This window comes from Ambystoma mexicanum, chromosome 13 (genome assembly GCF_040938575.1).
Source record: "Ambystoma mexicanum isolate Mex_15411 chromosome 13, UKY_AmexF1_1, whole genome shotgun sequence".
In the NCBI taxonomy this organism is placed as follows: domain Eukaryota; kingdom Metazoa; phylum Chordata; class Amphibia; order Caudata; family Ambystomatidae; genus Ambystoma; species Ambystoma mexicanum.
In genome coordinates this window covers 241,292,549-241,299,788 of record NC_090938.1, presented here as the reverse complement: position 1 = coordinate 241,299,788, position 7,240 = coordinate 241,292,549, and the positions used below count along the sequence as shown (strand labels likewise).

The following is a 7,240-nucleotide window of genomic DNA, read 5'->3' as shown; positions in this document are numbered from 1 at the left end:
TAAATTTGAGAATTATATTGCAAAAGAGTTATTTTAGCTCAGATCGGAATATTAATATATAGGTTTACGTAATATTAGAAAATTGACCCAAGTTTCTTTTTTCAATATGCGTAAATGTATTTTCAGTAAAAAGGTGCTTCCTCTCAAAGGATCAGCAGATTAAATCAACAGACTTCACTGGCCTTTAAAAAACATCCGTAGTGTCAGCAACGCAAATCCTTACGGGTTATACTATACAGGACCTTTGCAAGAAGATTTGTTTATTTTTTTGTGGAGAGCTTGTTATTACAGAATAGGGGCAACTCGCAATTAAATTAATACAGGACTGAACTGACTATATTATCAGTGGATTGCAAATGCTGCACTTTAGAAATATAGAATGATAAGGAGATCCCCTGATCGGAGAAAAGGCCACAATAAAATGCAAGCAATATATTATGTATCAAATAGATTAAAATTATTAACTGATAGTGAGGAATGTATGCGAACAATGAAAGCAATTGTGAATATGCAGATTTATAATAATCGCAAAACGTTATCAATCAGAGAAGTCTTCCTCGAAGTTTATATCAGTGGTATCAATATCGTCCAAGTCCAGGTTATCCAAGTCCAGGTTAGTCAGGTCAATTTCCAGTTCTTGAATAGTATGTTCTTCTTTTGCCTTTGCTGGTGGATGGATGAGATCAAGGTTTGAAGATGAAGCTACATCAGCAGATGGTGCTGCCACTACTTCACCATCATCATCATCATCATCATCTTCTGCCAGCACTACAGATGGTTCTTCAGCCATCACTGTAGATGGTCTAAACCCTTTCGCCTCGTTGAGGACATTTCTTTCTTCATTTGGAGTGACAAGCGGATAATCTCTAGCTGGCAGAATTTTATTGCCAGTTTCTTTCAGGTATTGCTCAGCAACAAAGGCTTCCCGTAAACCAGGAAACAGATTGTCATACTCGGTAGGGTCAGCAAGGGAGGCTGCAGCCTTCTGATTGACAGCAGCGAGGGACTCACGCCACAGTTTGACCACTCGTGAAACCTCATGGGGCAAATAGGTACGGGCCAGGAATGCAGCTTCAGGCAAACGCCCAGTTGTAATTAACAGCTCCAGACAGCGGTCAAGATTTCCCTGCAGGAAGTAGCTGAGAAAAGCCACATTATTCTTGCCATCCTTCTCTGCTCCTTCTGCCAGTTTATTCACCATTGTAGCATTTCCAGATGCTGTAGCCAGCAGTAAGAGTCCCCCATAATCCTGTGCATGGTGAAGACACTCCTGGGCCATGCCAAACTCACATTTACTGATGGCAAGCTCAGCCAGTTGCTTCCATTTTTGCTCCACCTCTGCTTCCACAGCTAGCTGGTAAGCAATCTTTAGCTCGCCAAGTTGCAGTGCCAGCTCAAAGCGATGCTCAGGATCACTGGAAACTGCAAGAGCTTGTTGTTTGAATCCTTGTTTTTCCAAAAAGTGGGCCACTCTGGTCCTCTGTTCCTTTGAAATAGTGGGAAGGACTTTGTCGGCCATGGTAAAGTCTCTCCTCATCACAGCCGTTTGGTACTCCAGCACTGAGACCAGTAATGAATAACTGACTATATTCAGCTCCTTGTCACCCAGGTAGAGTCGATTGTCTTTGGGGATGTATCCTAGAAGATACATTGTCCTGTCCAAGTGAGCAATAGTGACAATCTCTCCTCCGACATAATAGTTCAATCGGTTGACGGAGCTGGTGTAGATGAAGCAGTCACCAACCCATAAACCAGTTTTGACAATCTCTTGAATTTCGCCAAGGACTTCAAAGGCGTCCTCAATTCCATCCTCTGTCACGCCTTCATGTGTTTCTTGGGCGGTCGCCACTTTTTCTGACATGTATTTAAGGATAAAGAAGGACTCCTCTGTGGCGATGGACACCAATTCTCCAGAATCGGACCAGAAAATGTGTTTGGGCTGTATTTCAATTCTACGGACCAGTTCAGCGTTTTCCCAATCATAGAAGGCCAACCCGTTCACCGATCGAACACCCAATAGGTATCCTCCATAGATTCCCTCAGCGCCAAAATCAGGTTTGAATGACTTCTTTTCTTTAAAGTTCTTAAAAATCTTTACAAGGCTGTTGCTCTCCCGGATTGCATACTCAGAAGAGTCGTGAGCCCAGACAAACTCTTGTGCAGAGCCAAAACTCTTGTTTCTTAAAGCCATGGCCGTGTAGATAATGTACTCCCCATCACCACAGACTACCACAAAGCGTCCATTGGGATTGTGCTGAATGGCCTGGGGATAAATCTCACAGCTACCCATATCTTTCACGGCTAAGGGCAGCCGTTCACCATCTTTGATCTCAGTGTCCCCCATGGCTTTCAGATTGGCCTGCTGAACTTCAGAGTGCTTTGCCCAAATGATCTTTCCATTGGCATCCATTGACATTGCAGGCTCTTCTCTGCCGAGTTTCACGATGATGCTTCCCTCATCATATCCTAGAGCCACATTGTTTGAGCCCCTCAAGCTGGCCACACACCATACTCTCTCCATGCCGTAATTTAACGTGCTCTCCAGGCGGTAGGTACTGGAATGCCAAATGCGCACAGTCCCATCCTCCGAGCCAGTTATGATAATGGGCAGCTCAGGGTGGAAGCTGACACAGGACACATTCTGAGCATGCCCCTCGAGTGTTTGCACACAAGTTTTGTTCTGATAGTCCCATATCTTCACCAGCCTGTCATCTGCCCCAGAGATGAGGTAGGGCTTGTCCCCTCCGCTATAGTAATCGATGCAGTTTACCCCCTTCTCGTGCCCTTCCAGAGTGAAATTGGGGGAAGAAGACCCAAGTTGCCATACCTTAATAGTTCTGTCTAGAGAGGCACTAGCAAACTGGTTGTTGTCCTTGGGGTTTATGACAATCTGCATAACATAATGGGTGTGTCCTTCAAAGACCTGTGAGCAGGACCACTTCTTGTCCCAGTCCCACAGCTTGATAAGCATGTCATCGCTGCTGGTCAGGATGTAGGGCTGTGTCGGGTGTACAGCAATACATCGGATGTAATCTGAGTGTGCTTCAAACAAGTGAACTCTCTCCAGAGTGTTGTAATTGAAAACTCTGATTTGCATGTCATCCGCTCCTGTGACAACCCAATTCTTCCTTGCCACGAACTTTGCTGCTCGGACGGGCAAGTCGCAGACTTCGAAGGTTTTCACCAGGGTCTGGGTTTCATGATTCCAGACGCATACGCTGCCGTTGTACAAACTAGCCAACATCCATGGCTCCGTGGGATGCAAGTCCACGCTTTTCACGCGATCCGAACGCGCGGTCAGCCTCCGCTTGATATCCAGCCGCAAAGGCATCTTGCTGTTCTGCTACAGTTCAGGGGCCACTAGCGTCAGATATTGACGTGGAGCTCCTTCTTCACAGAACTTCCGGGAGCGAAAAAAACGAAGGACCATCATCCCTTGCAGCTGCATAATTCAATAACAGGGAAGAAAGACTGCCGTCAGATTACAACTCCATAGCCCCAAATTTGATTGAAATAGAAAACGGACTAGTACATTCTAGATACACTGTGGACGTGGAAAAATGTGTTTAGGCATAAACAGCGGTGCAATACATGACGTTGGAACATTAGTACGGTCACCCTCCCTCAAGCGATACAGGGCATAGTTGGAAGTATTTTATCCTGGTACGGTCTAACTCTTGGGCTGTAGAAGCAGGTGACTGTCCGATGTACTGGTATTGAGGGCGTAGTATTTCCAGCGACTCATTTCCGAGTTGCCACTGAGAAATGCATTATATCCTCTTTGTCTTTTTGTGTGTGTTAGCATTTCAAGCACAAAACGAAAAACAGGGTGGCACAGTCCCTCGTAATCTTTTATCACGTCTCCGTGATATCAGCAGTGTACATAAAACGGGAATCTATACGTGTTAGATGTAGGGTGCAGTGTTGCAAGGTCGGAAGGAAAAAATAAGCTGAATGCCCTTCCAAAACAAGCCCAAAACAAGCTGACTCCCATCCAAATAAGCTGAAAAAACAAGTGTGCACCTCAAAAGTTGTGGAAAGGTCTCAAAAGTAAGAAACATAACAAAAAAAAACCATACATAGACAGAAAACTACATAGTGTTTTAGAACAATATTTTATTGCATGGTGACTAGAAGTCCCAGATTGCAAAACAATACGGCCCTAAAATACATTGTATTTGTATTTATTGTTTTATATAGCGCCTTAATCCAAGGCACTATATAATATTGTAACATGGCCAATTGGAAGCTGAAAAGAAACATGGCCTTCCTGAATACATCTCTCTAAGAAAATGTTGTATATAGATTCCAATAATCCTCTAACCCAGTCTTGCAAAAAAAGTTTTCAAAAAATAAATAAATAAATAAATAAAGGATTTTAGTGGATAATGCGTCAGCACTAGGGTTATCACCAAGATAAAATTGCTATAGAGTGACGCTTGCTAAACTAAAACAATCCCCTTCTTTACATGTCAGTGTGTCTGTCTGCATGACAAAACTTTTAAAGTGCGCTTTCTTTTTGCATATGCTTAGGCATTTGGCATTGATGGGCCACCTGGTGGGCAAGTAACAATCCCATCAGTGCCAAACACCTATGCATATGCAAAATACAGGGCGCACCCGAGAGCAAGACAAAGCAGCAATTGCCATCAAGTGCTGCCAGCAGCCCAGTGCAGGACGCTCTGTGTGACGTGTAATGGGCTTAACTGCAATATAAACAAGCCCAATTACACGCGCACAAACGGTCCAACAAGCGGACAAAAACCGCGACAAGCGACCTCCAAATATTATAAGCGACTTTGGGCAAAAACAAGCCCAAAGTCGCTTATAATAAGCGGACCTGGCAACACTGGTAGGGTGACCAGACGTCCCAGTTTTGCCGGGACAATCCGGCGCACCAGTTACAGAGCTCTCAAGTTCCCAGTGGCCATGTGCGAGGACGCCATCCAATGCTGTTTTTGCTTCTGATTCTGGGACTTGTAGTTTTCCTAATTTTCAAATGGGAAACAAAAAACGGCAAGTCCCAGAATCCAAAGGCAAAAACCAGGGCTGGGGGGCCTCACTCATGACAATGGGAAACTCCAGAGCTCTGCAGTTCATGGTTCATATGGCCCATAGTTGCCAACATGATCCATTCCAATTTGTAAGTGTTTATTCGCTTCTGTGTTTTTTTCTTTGTATCTGGGACTTGTCTGAGTTTTATAACGGGAAAAGCAGAACTACAAGTCTCAGAATGTACAGACAAAACAATGGAATGGAACATGCTGGCAACTGTTGTGTCCTGGCCGGCAGGCACGCAGGCCAGGCAGACAAATGATGGAGGCACCCAGCACACACATTGGCCTGAACAGTTACTTGCTGGATCACGAGCATTCGGGTTAGTCTGAGGACTGGCTGGGGGCACCCAGCCGTAATCTTAGTTGCAGGGGTCACCCTGTCATCCGTGGTCACACAGATTTACACCACACGTGGTCACACGACTGGACCATGGCCTAAGGGCACCCAGGCCACCAAAGCTGGAGTTGCCCTGCAGGGACACCGGCCCACAGCTGCAGAATTGCCCAGCAGGGGGCTCTGCCAGACGTGGGGAATATCAGGGACAGCATTGCTGGGGCACTGTCCTGTTGGAGGGCCGTGCAGGGCAAGACCACTGCTTGCTACGCAGCGCAGGCATCGCGCTGCAAAGAACGACACAGCATGCACAAGTCAGTTGGACTGGACTGATGAGCGGGAAACCGCTCATCCCTTTTATTGATCTGGTCACATGGTCACTGACATGTGACATGGGCACAAGCCCTTCACAGAGGCTCCTTGACCTTAAAGGGACACAACACCACGCTCCTCCTTTTCCATAAAATGACAAGCATCACTGGACATCAAACAAATTAAATCACGAACAGCAACACTTGTAATAATGGGTGCGAACAATCATCACATACCTTCAGGGCCAGCCTTAGTGGCAGCAGCGCCCTGGATGAATTTGTGCGCGCCCCTGGTCAACGGGGAGAAGTGGGGGGGCAGGAGCACCACATTTTCTTTCTAATTCCCCGCTCCGGTGCCTGGCAGGGAGTTAATCACTGGAATAGGATGCTCATGCTAATGCACGAGCGCCCTATTCCAATGCAAACCGCTTCGCTCCCACGTCGGGGAGGTAATGCTTTGCATCAGTACCCTATTCTCATTAAATGCGCCCCACCGCCGCAGGCACATTTAATAACAAAAGGGCGCCTTCCGCGCCTTCTCCCACTATGCCAGCTCGGGTGAGCTCTTGAAAGACTCCCCCGAGCTGGCATGGTAGGGGGCTAATGGTGCCTTGGGTGGCATGGCGCCCCGGGTGGTCGCCACCCTGCCCTAAGGCCGGCCCTGCATACCTTTTATTCTGTTGACAGTTACAAGCATAAAACATACCATTAGCATGTGTACATATTTGAGGGTGACAGAGTTGGTGGCACGTTGGTGGTTTCACCATATTATAAAAGTACCCTTTATTGACCTGGGTGAGTGGAACTTAAAACTACTGAAAGACACCATTGTTAACTCCTGGCACCATTTAAAGCATTCCGGCAATGTGCAGGAGTACTGCTTCACATAACATTTCAACTGGGACCACTTTGAGCACATACATGACATGCAGGCGCACAGCATTACACATGGATGCTACTGAGTCCACTTTAAGCACTTGCAGAGATGCGGGAAACCAGTTCACACTTTCACAAGTATCAGTTCAGGACAGTCAAACACCACAGTTTAGGGGACGGCAAAGCCGCATCTGGGGGAATCAGAGGCCACATCGGCCTAGCCCATGGATGGTGGGGGCAGGCAGCACTACTGGTAGCAGGGCGATGGCAACTCATTTCATTCCCCCCTTCCAGGCAGGGGCTGTTAACACAAAAGGTGCACTAGCATTCATGGGAGCTGCAACCCTCGTTTGCCATTCCCCTGTTCATAATTTTTTTTTCTCTTGACAGTCACCGCCGATGGGCCCGCGATCTTCAGAGGGCCATTTACATTGTTCCTATTGTACCGGTATGGAGTGCTGCGCCAGTACGGAGCGCTCTAATTTCTTTCACATTTGCATTCACCGCCAGTTGGGCCTGGGATCACTGCAGGAGGAGCGTTGGCACGGGAAGTGCAGTGTTTCCCATTAAAACGCAGGCCGCTGCGCAGCTCGTGTTTTGTTTGCTTGTTTTTCTTTTTAGCTCCGATCGCGGAGCATATTACAAACTTCACCTCCAGCGGC

The 7,240-nt window shown here is 46.7% G+C and overlaps 1 pseudogene; it reads right to left on the bottom strand.

Moving 5' to 3' along the window:
* Positions 1 to 243: 243 nt before the first annotated feature.
* On the bottom strand, positions 244 to 3,468 carry LOC138521138 (coatomer subunit beta' pseudogene; annotated as a pseudogene).
* Positions 3,469 to 7,240: the final 3,772 nt, after the last annotated feature.